This window comes from Porites lutea, chromosome 10 (genome assembly GCF_958299795.1).
Source record: "Porites lutea chromosome 10, jaPorLute2.1, whole genome shotgun sequence".
Taxonomy (NCBI): domain Eukaryota; kingdom Metazoa; phylum Cnidaria; class Anthozoa; order Scleractinia; family Poritidae; genus Porites; species Porites lutea.
Window position 1 is genome coordinate 16530064 of NC_133210.1, and position 17626 is coordinate 16547689.

Consider the following 17626-nt stretch of genomic DNA (forward strand, 5'->3'; position numbering starts at 1 on the left):
TTAGAGCACATTCATGTGACTTTTGACAGCTGTTTTGAGGGAAAGGCTAAGTGATTTTAGAGAAAAATAATTTGAAACAGCCAAAGAGGGAACCAAATCTTTCATCGAGTTGATAGCCTCATATGAACACTTAAAAAGTGGGAATCATCTTCGATCACATTTAAAAGCCATAATATAATGGCTCTTGACCACCGTAGATTAATTAGGTCTGGCAAAAAAATCAGGCCGAATTTTTTGTGTTCGACAAGTTTACTTTACAAAATCTTGCCAACAAATTTGGGTGCGTGTTAACCAACCTTTTATACCATTTATAGCGGAGCTCCGCGCGCGAAGCGCACCTGCGGAGCACCATGGGTAAATAAATCTACCCATCCCAGAAAATTTGGTAATCACGTGACAGAGCGACCGAGCGACCGAGCGACCGACCGACCGTGCGTCCGCACCACAGGCATACCAATGTTTACTCTCACACTTTCTAGTTACGTTGGGAGCCCAGGAGAAAGCTGACTGCACATCAATGTTGTCATCAATTGACAGCTGTCAAAACAGGTTATCCGCTGACCAGTATCACCTGACCGTATCGCGGGCTCAGGTGTCGACCCATCAAGGTCGAGTGTTTTTTTGAAGTTATCCACTGATAATTTACTCGTTTTCAAATGATCGCAGGCTCACGTTTACTTTTTTTCAAATTCATATCAAATATGTTGTGTTTATGTCAGTATCGTCCCGCACTATTACGATTTTGATTTCAAACTGACCTCAGACGCAAAAATTCAGCCAGTTTTGTTAAAATACAGGCGGGGAAGACCTTTTCTTACCTTGGTCACGTGTTGATCACGCTCCACATCCAATTTTTATGCTCTGATTGGTTAAAATTTGACAGGTGAGTTCATGCGTAAAATTTATGCAGCATCTTGAAAGTTGTTTACTTTGACAGCTGAAGCTGACAGAGTTTGAGTCAACTTGTGATGTTTTTAACTGTCTTTTTCCACTGGATGTACAAAATGAAATACAGCTGCTATCAAGAGTGTTCTCTTATTCATGGCTGGTTTGTTTATTGGGTTTTTGGTTGAGAAATGCGTCGCTTGTCAAAGCCGCTAATCCGATTTCGGATGGCATCGTTTTTGTTTTTCACCTTGCTGGATGCGTACGAGAATTATAAAGGCTCAAGCGATCCTTGCCTTAGTTGATAGCTTTCAGGAGCTGCATCTCGAATTATGGTAAGCCTGAGTAATTATTGTATTTGAATATAATTTCATGAAGTTCAGCGGCGCAGTTTATGAAGCTAGTTTATGCACGTTTGTATTAAGATTTGACTGAGACACTGATCTGACCTAGTATGAGGTTTGATATAAGCTTAAGCTTACAGGACTTTCAGCATTAATTCACCGTAAATAGAAAGAAAAGACTTTCCGAAGAATATTTAGTTATAATTTTGGCTGTAGAAAGAAAGCTTTGAGCGATTTTCTTGTCGTGAGTTCATCTTTGAAAACAGCAAACACCTGGAAACCGGCGCCTTAAAACATAAACTTAATCTTTAATCTTACTAGTAAAGAATTGAGGATTCTTAGAGACACTTAAATACTCATTTGTTTTGGTGAATGAAAATTGTTGTCTCTGTAAATGTTCTACCGAATTATATTTCTTTATTGATTGTTGGTAGTCTCAAAAGTGTAATTTTCATCGCTTTGCCGTTTGTTTTCAGCCGTTCAAAAACATCGCTTGCAGGAGTACTCAAAATGTCGAGCGTATCAAACGCTTTTTAAGATTACACATCGTTATAAAACCATTAATAAAAAATAGACTCAATAAATTCTTTATCACGTTGAAGCGTAACTCTTTTAAAATTTCTTCGCAAATTTGGCGCTTGTCAAAAGTTAGAACCGGCTGGCCGTATAGATGATTTTGGAAATTTTTTGAACGGTTTCGCTAATTAAAAGCCCACGCTTGCTTCGATGGTCCTGAATATTGAATGAATTCAATTTGTCTTGAAAAACTGTGAAATACTGCATTTTGTACGAGGTCTGTATGATAAAAACAGCGCCTCATAGTACTCTTTCTCCTCAGATGTGGTTTATAAAAAAAATAATAAAAGATCGGTTTGCACGCACCCAGATTTATTGGCAAATATTTGTAAACTTGTCGAACGCAAAAAAATCGACCTGATTTGTTTTCCAAGAATTTGTTTTCCACGCCTTATCTACTGTGATCAAGAGCCATTATTGCTCTTAAATGTGACCGAAGACTATTTTTTGGGTGTACATATAAGGCTATATCAACTCGATACAAGATTTGTTTCACTCCAAAATCACTTAGCTTTTACCTCAAAAGTCACATGAATGTGCCCTTAAGTTAACGGATTTGTGGAATACAAAATTATTGTTTGATTTAAGTTATAAATTTATCAATGGAGCTTCGCTTTTAGCCGTGGCTAAATCTATATATTATATCACATCTGAGGTGAAACAGCACTATGAGGTATTGTTTTTATCATAAAGACCTCAGACAGAATGCAGTATTTCACAATTTTGCAATACAAATTGCACTAATTCAATATTCAGGACGATCGAAGCATGCCTGGGCTTTTAGCTAAACCGTTAAAAATATTTCCAAAATCACCTATACGGACAGCCGGTTCTCACTTTTGCAGTGGTCGAGTGTTTGAATGAACATTAATAGAGTTACGCTCCAACATAATAAGGAAGCTATTATGTTTATTTCTTTATTTAATGCGCGGTTTTATCCATGTGTAATCTTCAAAAGCGTTTGATACGCGCGGCATTTTGAGTACTCCCGCAAGCAATGTTCACTGAACGACTGAAAACAAACAGCACAGCGATTAAAATTACAAGAGAGACTACTAACAATCAAAAGAAAGGAAATATAATTCGGTGAAACATAAAAAGAGACAACAATTTTCATTCACGAAGACAAGTATTAAAGTGTCTCTAAAAATCCTGAGTCTTCAAACTTAAGAGGCTGTCCGCGTAAGAACCGATAAGGCAAATTTCGGTGTATCACAGATTGCCCTGATTTTTTCAGTGGAAGATAACTATACTATCCCATGAAGAAATATCACATTTATTTGGACTAACTCAATTTTTTCTCTATATTATAGGAAGATTTTCTCGGTCACCTAAAACTGGCCCGTTTGCCGTCAGAAGTGGTGCGATTTTGCTGAAATTTTAGGGCTCTGTCAAACCTACCTTACATAGCCGAATAAGCTGATTATTTTACACACAAAAGTTTTAACTCTGATTAACAGTGTCAAAGTTTAACGGTTGCACAGTGTGGAAAGCTGGCTGAGATAGGTTTTTTTTTAAAATGACCTTTAATTTGCTCAGCAGGAAAAGCAATTTGCATAACTAGAGCTGAACGGTAATTTCGAAAAGTGGCACTTGACCCAGACTCAAGTCTATGATAAATCAGAAGTACTAAGACCAGTCTACTTCTTAATGCAGTAAAATTTGTGGGCACTCTTCTCTTCGCACTGTACAAGGTTTCGTTAATGTTACAAAATTCGCCATTTTGACAGCAAAGCTGGAATTGTAACGGTCCACATTTGATTGACTAATTTCCACAGTTTTAACGTTTCTAGTTATCACCAAATGTCATTAGACCCTTTAAATGTTGGACTTTTGAAAACATGAGGAGAAAACTTGTTAATCGCTTTTTCTTGGTTTTTTTCCTTGTCGACGATCAGAACGCGACTCATTCTACGTATGCAAATTAGCCTTAGATGCGTCGTTTCAACAAATTGACAGGGAACATAACTGCATATATTTCACATTTTTAAGGGAAAAATATCTCTTCTTTCCACGGAAAAACACGAACGATATATGAATTAGAATCCCCTTAGGTCTGTTTCTTTTACGAGGAAGAAGCAGCAGAAGAAAATATGTTTACGTGAATTAAAATAATTTAATTACCGTGGCCCGTCACGCATTCCCCGAGAGTGGCTGTGTATTGACAGTTCTTTTATATGATCATATTTTTTTCGAAGTGATAGTTATTGATAATCATACAATTTAATCACTGCTAATCCCGATTCTTTACTGGGTGGGAAATACCGTGCTGTTGTATTTATTCATTCTACGTCCGTTTTAACTGAGTCAGTATCCCCGGGCGCCATGGTGTAATACACGACAATTAGCTACAAAGTAGTCACTTGGACGCGGCCACTCTTATACACGAGCACTAGCACAATATTTTCAATTACAGAATTAACAATTAATATTTTGGAAATAGCACGCAAACAACTTCAGAAATACCGTGCGACACCACAGGACCACACCTGCAAAGTCCTTTAAGCAGCATACACATTTCCTACATCCCTAGCTAACTGTAGGCTACCCCACAAACTTTAGGGTGGTATGAACAGAGCATTGTTTTTATCGCCAATTAACAACATTTCAGTAAAAATGAGGAATGGCATGCAGAAAAAGGCATAGTTATTGTTTACGGTCCGTCTCCTGTTAAATCCCAAAAGTTTTTGCTGGCTGTTAATCGCGCAGGACAAAAGCACGTGCAATCTTGTATGAAAGACAAAAGTTTGTCAATTAGGTCTCCTTTTCTTTCCCTTTATTTGAATGGTATTTTAAAGTGACACAAGATTTTTTTTTGGCATTACCACGTTGAACTGACTAGGTTGTTCTTCCTTTGACATACACATAGGTTGAAAGATTCTGGTTGAGGGTGTTGTGGTCTCAATTCTTCAGCGATTTCTGCAACAAGCTTTTGCCTTTCGCACTCCTCGTCTTCTTGCAACAGATCTCTATGGTCAAGCTCAACTTGTATGCACTTAGGAGTATGTTTACGTGTTGACTCAAACGGACCTAGAGTCCAACATGGGCTGGCAATAGGTGAGCACGGAATTGGAACGGGGGTGGCGGAACTCCCTATAACCCGGGGTGGTTCCGCCCGAAAGGAGTATCTTTTTCAGGCTTCAGGTATATGAAAGGGTGGGCATTTCACTAGATGAAATATATAAAAGGGCGAGTGCGCTTATTGCAGCCTTAGCAGCATCTTTGGCGATTCTTAAAGAAAAAAGAACTAAGTTTAAGAATTTAAGGAAAAAGCAGAAGGACTTAATTTTTCAGAAATTAATATACACGGGAGAAATTTCACCCCCTTAAGTACAAATGCTTGTAAAAGTAGAGGTGGAACGGTGAAAAAATAATCGCCAAAAACAAGGGAGCTTTTTTCAAAGCCTGTTCCAGGTCCACTCGTTCAATATCCGGGACTTCCGAGCTAGCAGTGCTGATGAAGAAGCCTTTTCCTTGCTTTTTTGAATGTCAAGAGCAGTTTCGTGCCACATTACGGTAGTAAATTCGACAGTTATCAAGCAGCGTTCGAAGACGTCGCCGCCATCTTGACGAAAATCGAATGTAAGTACATGTCTTTATGTTTGGTTTTCAGTATCTTGCCGAATTTTTACGAAATCAAGACTAATTTTCCTCAAAACTACAACGTGTAAGGTGTGTTCAGGCAAACTTTCATCGATGGTAACAACCTAGTAAAAATGGTAACCACACATTGAAAATTGCCAACGGACAGGAAGGGTTACTATATTGATGGTTATGCCTTAGTCTGTCTATGCATTTTTAGTTATAAGCGATCAAGTCTGTTTTTGGTTGTGTTCACCGGCAATGTATGCGACTCTGATCTAGAAATCACTTCATTGATCCAGATTATGTGTGTGGAATGAGTTTTTAATCAGTGTGAGTAGGTTCTTATATTGATTCCTTTTGTTTTGGTCAGGATGTCCGTCCAAAATGTAGACAAACATCTGGACATATTACAAACATGTTGTCGCGTTTGTGCCAAAAAGCTGGGAAAAGGAACGAGGAAGACAAATGTTACATATCTTCAGAACGACATATTTGCGCACTCAGGGCAAAATGTTGCTTTAGATTCGCCTCATGTTACTCTGTAATAAAAAAAAATTAATGTCCAAATTCAACCCTACCTCAGTAAAATCAAACATGTGTTTTTGTTTCTTTGTAGTGTGGTCACAGGCTTACCTACCACCACAAAAGCCCCTCCTCCCTCTCAAAAATGGGTAAGAGGGAAACAGGTTGGAGGGGGGGGCTTATATACCTTGTGAGTGGAAGCTCACACTCAATGACCATTCAACCATAGAAGAGACTGTGGCTCTTATTCAAGGGGCTTTAAAGGAGATAGATGAGGAAGGAGTCATGGAAGTGGAGGCTTGTGAAGATTTTCTCCACATAATGTTCAATCCCTTGCGTCAAATATTGTTTATACTTTACAAATGCCAAATACATAACATGTTCAGTCCCTGTGCTGTACAAAGGTCAATCTGAAACAGGAAAAATGCCACACTCTCCCCCATCAATACCTTTGCATGAGCAATAAGCCCACATTTTATGTCATAATATTGAATATGTTTGTATTTGAATAAATCCTAAATTATTGAGATTCTTTCGATGAAAAAGCATCTATATTAATGTATCGTCTTCAACAAATCATCCTCCCTAATAAATAATACATGAGAGACATCTCACAAGATAACTATTGAAAACCTATGTCAGCTGCTACTGTCTTCATTATATCAATTAAGCTTTGATTTTTGGTTTTCGTGTCCAAGAAGGTGTTAAAAAAACAAGATTTTGAGATATAAGAGTGTGTATAATATGCGAGCCATGGCAGCGAGTCATGCAGGTCAGGTACGACTCATTGAAAACAATACATAAAAATCAAAAACAGTAATCTGGTAATACCGAAAGAATTAACTGAAAGCTAACCATGGTAAATAAGTGTTTAACCCTAAACAGCACTTAATCATAACCCTAACCCCAACCTAAACCCTAATCAGTAAAAAGAATGCTAACTGTAATCTGTAAAATTTGCAGTTTTTACTTGTTTTTACTTTATTTTTGCTGATGGTGTGCGTGACTTGCATAGCTCCCTTGCTCGTAGTTTATGTCAGGACCAGAAATAAAATGTTTATTTACAAAAAGCAAAATGTACAAATAAAATTAATAACTTTTATAATTGTATCTTTACTCTGATGTGAGCTTTGTTTTCTTGAAAGTGCTGTTCAATAGAACCATGGAGAGCTATGAAAAAGAACTTTGGAAAACTTATGTTGTGTCCATGCCAAGTGCAGCAATCATTATTATTTTGGGCCAAACCTTGTCTAATAGAATAGACCTATTCGGCTAACTCAATGTTGTACCCAATTCAATCCCTTTGGGAATAAAACGTTTTGTTTCAGGAATTTCCATATCATTTAAATGTGAATGCCACATTGTAATGCAAATACAATACACAAAGAATCTTATCCCCGGGAGATTTGAATTGGGTACAACATTGAGTTAGCCGAATAGGTCTATTGTTTGAGGGTCCCCACAGAGAAGACTTGGAGAAAAGTGCTCCTCAAAGTTACAATGCCTTTGGTTTGAAGACAACCCCAGAGTTAAAAACAATAATTTAGTATTATTCGGATATACATCAAATCCCATATAAGAGGATATTTTATAACAACCCATAACCCTGTTGATATCTGACCTCTGGTCAAATCCGGTGGACTACAAGACTATAGTATCCCATTTTAATCAATATATCCAAAAACAACAGGCATTCTTAGTTTTCCAATATGTATATTAAATTTTAAAGAGTCTCTTGCATTTGTTAAGCTTGAGCAAATAATCAGTGAACTTCAGACAGTGGAAAAATTGAAAGCAGTAGGTTTTTTTGAAGCGGGACAAAGAAAAAATGATCAGGGATGATAAGCAAGATTTTCACTTTGTGGGTTTTCAAGAAGAAAACGCGGACACAATACCCTCAGAAATCCCTTGTAAACCTGTTGTATACCTGGACGGAACCGATCATCGTTGGAATTCGGATGTTATACCCTAACAAAAACTAAAAAGATACTGAAAAAAGGAACTATTTTCCCCGTTTCATTCTGCTACAGATAAACGCTTTAAAGATCTTTGAATGAAACTGAAATTTACTGCTAATTTAAGTTAGAAAAAGTGTGGGGCATTTTTTTTTTATATATAGTGCCATGTACAAAGATCTGCCTTCTCCTGATAAGCAAATATCATAATAAAGTTTTCGACGTTAACGCCATTTTTTAAGGCACGCAAAGAAGAGTGCCCAAAAATTTTCGTGTGCTGACAAGAGGACTTACCTTGCAAGTAAACTCTTATTTCTTATTATTATCAATAACTGTCATTTTAAAAAAAAGATGATAGTATTATAGAATTGATCGACGCTATTGTTTTCTAATCGACCACCCCTCTTTAGGAATGCGTGACAGGCCACAGTAATTGAATTATTTTAAGCCACGCAAACATATATCATATATCATATTCAGCTGCTTCTTCCTCGTTAAAAAAAAAATAAAAAAAAAATAAAAAAATAAACAGACCTTAAGGGGATTCTAAGTCATGGTTTGTGTTTTTCTGTGGAAAGGAGAGTTATTTTTCCCCTTAGAATTGTGAAATGTAAGGATTATATTTCCTGTCAATTTGTTAAAACAACGCATCTAAGGCTAATTTGCATACGGAGAATAAGTCACGTTCATCGTCTCCATAAGTGATAACTAGAAACGTTAAAGCTGTGGAAATTAGTCGATCAGATGCGGACCCGTTACAATTCCAGCTTTGCTGTCAAAATGGCGAATTTTGGAACATTAACGAAACTCTGAACGGCACGCAAAGAAGAGTGCTCACAAATTTTACTGCGTTAAGAAGTAGACTGGTCTTAGTACTTCTGATTTATCTTAGACTTGAGCCTGAGTCAGATGCCACTTTTGCGAAATTACCGTTCAGCTCTAGTTATGCAAATTACTTTTCCTGCTGAGCAAATTAAAGGTCATTTTAAAAAAATCATATCTCAGCCAACTTTCCACAGAATGCAACCATTAAACCTTGAAACTATTAGTCAGAGTTAAAACTTTTGTGTGTAAAATAATCTGTTTATTCGGCTATGTAAGGTAGGTTTGACAGAGCCCTAAAGTTTCACCAAAATCTCTCCACTTCCGACGGCAAACTGGCTAGTTTTAGGTGATCGAGAAAATCTTCCTGTAAAATAGAGAAAAAATTGAGTTGGTACAAATAAATGTGATATTTCTTCATGTGATAGGATAGTTATCTTCCACTGAAAAAATCAGGGCAATCCTTGAAAGACCGAAATTTGCCTTATCGGTTCTTACGCGGACAGCCTCTTAAATCCTTAAAGCTTAAGTTTATGTTTTAAGCCGGCTTCCCGGTGTTTGCTTTTATCAAAGATGAACTGGAGGCAAGAAAATCGCTCAAAGCTTTCTTTTACAGCCAGAATTATACCTAAATATTCTTTGGAACGTTTCTTTCTATTTGCGGTGAGAAAATGTCTAAAGGCTTTCTAAAGTTCTGTAAGCTTATATCAAACCTGATTGTCGGTCAGATCATTGTCTCAAATCTTACAAACGCTCGACGTCATTAAATTAGATATAAAAACAAAAATCAAATACAATAATTACTCAGGCTTACCATTCGAGATGCAGCTCCTGAAAGGTATCAAGTAAAGCCAGTATATATCGCTTCAGACTTTTCAACCCTCGCTCTTACGCATCAAGCAAGGTAAAAAACAAAAATAATGCCATCCGAAATCGGATTTCCGACTTTGACAATTGACTTATTTCTCAACCAAAAACCCAATAAACAAACTAGCCATTAATAACAGAAGACTCCTGTAGCAGCTGAATTTCATTTTGGTCATCCAGTGGAAAAAGAGAGTTAAAAACATCACAAGTTGACAAAAAAAAACTCCGTCAGCTTCAGCTGTCAAAGTCAAAAGAGTAAACAAGAGTCAAGATGCTGCATAAATTTTGCGCATAAACTCACCTGTCAAATTTTAACCAATCAGAGATAAACATGGGCGTCGAGCGTGACCAACGCGTGACCATTGTGAGCAAAGTCAAAAGCGACTGTCTTCCCTGCATGTAATAGCTGGCTGAATTTTCGCGTACGAGGTCAGTTTGAAATCAAAATTTTAATTGTGCGGCACATAAACACAATATATTTCACATCAATTTTAAAAAATAAACGTGAGCCTGCGATCATTTGAAAACTAGTAACCTGTCAGCGGATAACCTCCAAAAATACTCGACCTCGATGGGTCGACGCCTGAGCCCGCGATACGGTCAAGTGATACTGGTGAGCGGATACTCTGTTTTGACAGCTGTCAATTGATCGCAACATTGATGTCCAATATGTGTGCATTATCAGTTTTCCTGTGCTCCCAAACTAGCTAGAAAGTATGAGATTGAACATTGATTGCGATCTAGTAAAACAATTAACTGGTCAGTGGACAGCTTCCAAATAAATCACGTCACCTCGATGAGTTGACACATGAGCCCGCGATATGGTCATGTCATACTGGTCAGTGGCTATCCTGTTTTGACAACTGTCAATTGTCCATATTGTGAATGTCCAATGTAAAAGATGTGGATTTACCAAGACACTCTTGAGACAACCCTCCCTTCCTTTTGATAGTCTCCCCTACCCTGCCCGTACAATCTGTAGACGAGTACGTACACTCGGTCAATCACGTGACACCCAAACGAAAAGAGGTTGACCATATTCTATGAGTATGGGGCTCCCACGCGCGAAGCGCGCGTGGGAGCCCTGCTATAAGGGCCGCTTCGTTGACATACATACTACAAAAATATAATATTTTTAAAGACGAATAAGAAGGGAATGAAAGAAAGTATTCTAAGCCGCTACGAAAGATCGTCGAACGATCGATCGTGACTGCGCGAGTATCTTCATAATACTAAAGATGCCGCGAAATGGGAGTCACGATTCCCACACATAGATAAACTTCAAGGGGCATTTTGACCCTTAAAACGGCGGGGCCTGTTGGGGCCCATTGACCATTTCAGACACTTGAACGGCAAAACTAATAGATTAGGCTAAAAGATGAAGGTCAGGGGTCGTTGAACACAGAGAAGGTATAGAGTGAAAAGCAGAAGCAATAGCTGTTAACTAAACAAAGGGATTATGCGTATCAGGAATTACAAAGAACAATATCAATAGAAAACAAACATATCTTGTATTGTTTTAAGAACTGCGGCTTGCTACAGCTGTCTACTCAAACGTTTCCAAAAACTGTAATCGTAAATCAATTGATAAACGGCGAAAATCGGAGAAAATCGAAGAGACTACCCGCACAAAGGTGAAAGAATAAGTCCGCCATCTGCAATGGCTTGATTGGACAAAATTGGTCCCGTGGACCGTGTCCAACACCACCTGACTTCTAGCAGTAATCACAACATTTTATGTCTGAGAGCCAAGGTAGTTTTACTTGATTGGCAGTTACTTACTTTAATATTTCACGCAACATGTAACACACCCCCGGCCGGAAAGTTACTTTTCTCAAGGGATAAACTTGAAAAGCACAGCAAAATATTAACCAATGACGCTTTTGGGTAGCCTGTTTGCAGCCGCCCCTTTCCCTCGAAAAAAAAAAAAAAACTTCGAAAGATGTCGGATGTCGGGCTTGCCATACTCAATCACACACCAAGGGAGATGGAGAAAGCAAAAAAACAAATATGCCAAATATTTGCGAACAACAACCTAAAAATCACAGCTGATGTAAACAAGAAAGTTGTTAACTTTCTAGATGTAACACTGGACTTAAACACCGTAAAATTCAAACCATATTCCAAACCTTTTACCACGCCGCTTTACGTTCACAGCCAATCGAATCACCCACCCAACATTCTTAAAAACATACCGGAAACAATTAACCGGCGGCTATCCGGCATTTCTTCCGATCACGAGGTTTTTAATGAAGCAGCGGCTCCGTATCAGGAAGCGTTACGGAAGAGTGACTATACATTAAAATTATAGAATTCAAGCTGCCAACGCAGCAACCACCATCACAGAAACGCAAAGGACAAAGAAATGTTATAAATTGGTTTAATCCACCATATAACAAAAACGTCAAAACCAACATTGGATGTGCGTTCGTCAGCCTTATTGAAAGATCTTTTCCAGCGGGCCACAAACTGAGGAAAATTTTCAACAGGAACACCATAAATCTCAGCTACACATACCCAACGTCACGCAAATAAGAGATGGCCACAACAAAGCCATCCTGAAGGTAGCAGAAACAGCTCAACCACAGACAGACGGAGGGAAAACGTGTAGCCGTATGAAAAAAGAAGACTGCTCACTAAGGGGAGAATGTCTGATGAGTGAAGTCGTGTACCAAGCCACGGTCACAACCCGAGACAAAAAAGAGACGTACATGGGTCTCACAGCTACTCAGTTCAAAGGAAGATATAGAAGCCACCTGATGTCATTTAGACATCAAAAGAGAAGGAATGAGACTGAACTGAGTAAGGACCTGTGGCAGCTAAAGGAGGCAAATAAAGAATTCGATATCACGTGGAAAATACTCGCCAAAGCAAAACCTTACATCAACCTTACAAAACGCTGCAATCTATGTACCCCAGAGAATTTTTTTTGAATCTGTAGGTTTCACATGGCAACACTGACCAGGCGCAACGAACTTGTCTCAACAAGTAGACATCGACGCAATTTCATCCTAAGGTATAATTGAACATGTCAAAGCCAGAGATTTTAGCGCGAGCATTTAGGGTAACTTAGGTTTCGTATAAGAGTTGTAGGCGATTAAGAACACGCGCGCGCTTTTCATTTTAAGATTCTTAAAATTTAAATTTCAAACGTTATATGTAACCGTTTTCATCACGCGATAATATTGTTGATATAGACCGTATTATTTTATGAAGTATCAAAACTGCAGAATAAAACAGAATATTCTCCTTATTTAACAATCTAAATGGTCATCCAGAGGAAATATTGTTAGACGCATGAAAGTGAAAAAAAAATTCTCACCAGTTCTCGTGGGTAAAGCAAAGTATTGTGAACTGCAGCACTAAAGCTGTCCCAAAATCCCAATTCTTGTGGGTGGGCCAAGCAGATGCTCCATCAGGGTCATAATACAAAGCAATACAGAGAATCAGCCCAGCTAATTCTTTGTCATCCCAAGGAATGGGTGATGAAACTGACATGTCCTGAAATAGATATTAAATTAAATTTAGAGGTATTTTGTGTACCGAAAGATCATTTTCCCCTTTCTATCAACTTATTAGAATGCCAAAGACATCCCAAAAACATCAGCCGTAAGTAAATTAATAATAATTGCGATACGTAAGGTTCAACAAGTGTTTGAAAATACCCTGTTTAGCGCTTAGGTTTTCAAAGAAGACGGCGTACATGCCGTTTTCGTCGTTCATCTTGGTTGAATAACAAAGACTTCCTCGATGTGGTTTCTCTATGTTGACTCCTTCTGCACTTCTGAGGAGGCTTATCGGGAGTTATTTCCGAAGGAGGGCCCTAGTATATAGATTAAGCCAAGGCTAAAAGGGAGGCTCCCATGAAATTTATAATTTGAATCAAACAATAAACTTGTATTCCACAATTCAGTTAACTTTAGAGCACATTCATGTGACTTTTGACAGCTGTTTTGAGGGAAAGGCTAAGTGATTCTAGAGAAAAATAATTTGCAAACAGCCAAAGAGGGAACCAAATCTTACATGAGTTGATAGCCTCATATGTACACTTAAAAAGTGGGAATCATCTTCGATCACATTTAAAAGCCATAATAGCTCTTGATCACCGTAGATTAATTAGGTCTGGCAAAAAAATCAGGCCGAATTTTTTGCGTTCGACAAGTTTACTTTACAAAATCTTGCCAACGAATTTGGGTGCGTGTTAACCAACCTTTTATACCATTTATATGTCACATCTGAGGTGAAACAGCACTATGAGGCATTGTTTTATCATAAAGACCTCAGACAGAATGCAGTATTTCACAATTTTGCAATACAAATTGCACTAATTCAATATTCAGGACGATCGAAGCATGCCTGGGCTTTTAGCTAAACCGTTAAAAATATTTCCAAAATCACCTATACGGCCAGCCGGTTCTCACTTTTGCAGTGGTCGAGTGTTTGAATGAACATTAGTAGAGTTACGCTCCATCATAATAAGGAATCTATTATGTTTTTTTCTTTATTTAATGCGCGGTTTTATCCATGTGTAATCTTCAAAAGCGTTTGATACGCGCGGCATTTTGAGTACTCCCGCAAGCAATGTTCACTGAACGACTGAAAACAAACAGCACAGCGATTAAAATTACAAGAGAGACTACTAACAATCAAAAGAAAGGAAACATAATTCGGTGAAACATAAAAAGAGACAACAATTTTCATTCACGAAGACAAGTATTAAAGTGTCTCTAAAAATCCTGAGTCTTCAAACTTAAGAGGCTGTCCGCGTAAGAACCGATAAGGCAAATTTCGGTGTATCACAGATTGCCCTGATTTTTTCAGTGGAAGATAACTATACTATCCCATGAAGAAATATCACATTTATTTGGACTAACTCAATTTTTTCTCTATATTATAGGAAGATTTTCTCGGTCACCTAAAACTGGCCCGTTTGCCGTCAGAAGTGGTGCGATTTTGCTGAAACTTTAGGGCTCTGTCAAACCTACCTTACATAGCCGAATAAGCTGATTATTTTACACACAAAAGTTTTGACTCTGATTAACAGTGTCAAAGTTTAATGGTTGCACAGTGTGGAAAGCTGGCTGAGATACGTTTTTTTTTAAAATGACCATTAATTTGCTCAGCAGGAAAAGCAATTTACATAACTAGAGCTGAACGGTAATTTCGCAAAAGTGGCACTTGACCCAGACTCAAGTCTATGATAAATCAGAAGTACTAAGACCAGTCTACTTCTTAATGGAATAAAATCTGTGGGCAGTCTTCTCTGCGCGCTGTACAAAGTTCCGTTAATGTTACAAAATTCGCCATTTTGACAGCAAAGCTGGAATTGTAACGGTCCGCATTTGATCGACTAATTTCCACAGTTTTAACGTTTCTAGTTATCACCAAATGTCATTAGACCCTTTAAATGTTGGACTTTTGAAAACATGAGGAGAAAACTTGTTAATCGCTTTTTCTTGGTTTTTTTCCTTGTCGACGATCAGAACGCGACTCATTCTACGTATGCAAATTAGCCTTAGATGCGTCGTTTCAACAAATTAACAGGGAACATAACTGCATATATTTCACATTTTTAAGGGAAAAATATCTCTTCTTTCCACGGAAAAACACGAACGATATATGAATTAGAATCCCCTTAGGTCTGTTTCTTTTACGAGGAAGAAGCAGCAGAAGAAAATATGTTTACGTGAATTAAAATAATTTAATTACCGTGGCCCGTCACGCATTCCCCGAGAGTGGCTGTGTATTGACAGTTCTTTTATCTGATCATATTTTTTTCGAAGTGATAGTTATTGATAATCATACAATTTAATCACTGCTAATCCCGATTCTTTACTGGGTGGGAAATACCGTGCTGTTGTATTTATTCATTCTACGTCCGTTTTAACTGAGTCAATATCCCCGGGCGCCATGGTGTTATACACGACAATTAGCTACAAAGTAGTCACTTGGACGCGGCCACTCTTATACACGAGCACTAGCACAATATTTTCAATTACAGAATTAACAATTAATATTTTGGAAATAGCACGCAAACAACTTCAGAAATACCGTGCGACACCACAGGACCACACGTGCAAAGTCCTTTAAGCAGCATACACATTTCCTACATCCCTAGCTAACTGTAGGCTACCCTACAAACTTTAGGGTGGTATGAACAGAGCATTGTTTTTATCGCCAATTAACAACATTTCAGTATAAATGAGGAATGGCATGCAGAAAAAGGCATAGTTATTGTTTACGGTCCGTCTCCTGTTAAATCCGAAAAGTTTTTGCCGGCTGTTAATCACACTAAATTAAGGATCCCTATGTTCACTCCTGCGCAAATGGAGAAAAGCACGTGCAATCTTGTATGAAAGACAAAAGTTTATCAATTAGGTCTCCTTTTCTTTCCCTGGATTTGAATGGTATTTTAAAGTGACAGAAGATTTTTTTTAGCATTACCACGTTGAACTGACTAGGTTGTTCTTCCTTTGACATACACATAGGTTGAAAGATTCTTTTTCAGGCTTCAGGTATATGAAAGGGTGAGCATTTCACTAGATGAAATATATAAAAGGGCGAGTGCGCTTATTGCAGCCTTAGCAGCATCTTTGGCGGTTCTTAAACGAAAAAGAACTAAGTTTAAGAATTTAAGGAAAAAGCAGAAGGACTTAATTTTTCAGAAATTAATATACACGGGAGAAATTTCACCCCCTTAAGTACAAATGCTTGTAAAAGTAGAGGTGGAACAGTGGGGAGAGAGGGTGGATGGTAAAGTAGGTTAAAAATGGAGAGATAACATGGAGCACATTGTTCAAGAGGGTACAAATACCAAAAGAAAAAAAAAAACAGCAATCTGGAGGCATTTTTGAAGACTTAATGAAAACGTTATCAAAAGAAGAAAAACAGAGAAATCTTGTCCAATATACCTCTCCGGCAAATGTGTGGACATGGTCATGGTCAACGTCACCTCGATGAGTTGACACATGAGCCCGCGATATGGTCATGTGATACTGATCAGTGACTACCCTGTTTTGACAACTGTCAATTGTCCATATTGTGAATGTCCAATGTAAAAGATGTGGATTTACCAAGACACTCTTGAGACAACCCTCCCTTCCTTTTGATAGTCTCCCCTACCCTGCCCGTACAATCTGTAGACGAGTACGTACGCTCGGTCAATCACGTGACACCCAAACGAAAAGAGGTTGACCATATTCTATGAGTATGGGGCTCGGTCCCACGGGCGCGAAGCGCGCGTGGGAGCCCTGCTATAAGGGCCGTTTCGTTTACATACATACTACAAAAATATCATATTTTTAAAGACGAATAAGAAGGGAATGAAAGAAAGTATTCTAAGCCGCTACGAAAGATCGTCGAACGATCGATCGTGACTGCGCGAGTATCTTCATAATACTAAAGATGCCGCGAAACGGGAGTCACGATTCCCACACATAGATAAACTTTAAGGGGCATTTTGACCCTTAAAACGGCGGGGCCTGTTGGGGCCCATTGACCATTTCAGACACTTGAACGGCAAAACTAATAGATTAGGCTAAAAAATGAAAGTCAGGGGTCGTTGAACACAGAGAAGGTATAGAGTGAAAAGCAGAAACAATAGCTGTTAACTAAACAAAGGGATTATGCGTATCAGGAATTACAAAGAACAATATCAATAGAAAACAAACATATCTTGTATTGTTTTAAGAACTGCGGCTTGCTACAGCTGTCTACTCAAACGTTTCCGTAAATTGTAATCGTAAATCAATTGATAAACGGCGAATCGGAGAAAATCGAAGAGACTACCCGTACAAAGGTGAAAGAATAAGTCCGCCATCTGCAATGGCTTGATTGGACAAAATTGGTCCCGTGGACCGTGTCCAACACCACCTGACTTATAGCAGTAATCACAACATTTTATGACTGAGAGCCAAGGTAGTTTAACTTGATTGGCAGTTACTTACTTTAATATTTCACGCAACATGTAACACACCCCCGGCCGAAAAGTCACTTTTTTTCTTCGATTGCTTCGAATGCATCAAATATAGGGGCATTTATCTTTAAAAACGGCTTAGTTAGGTATCGTCT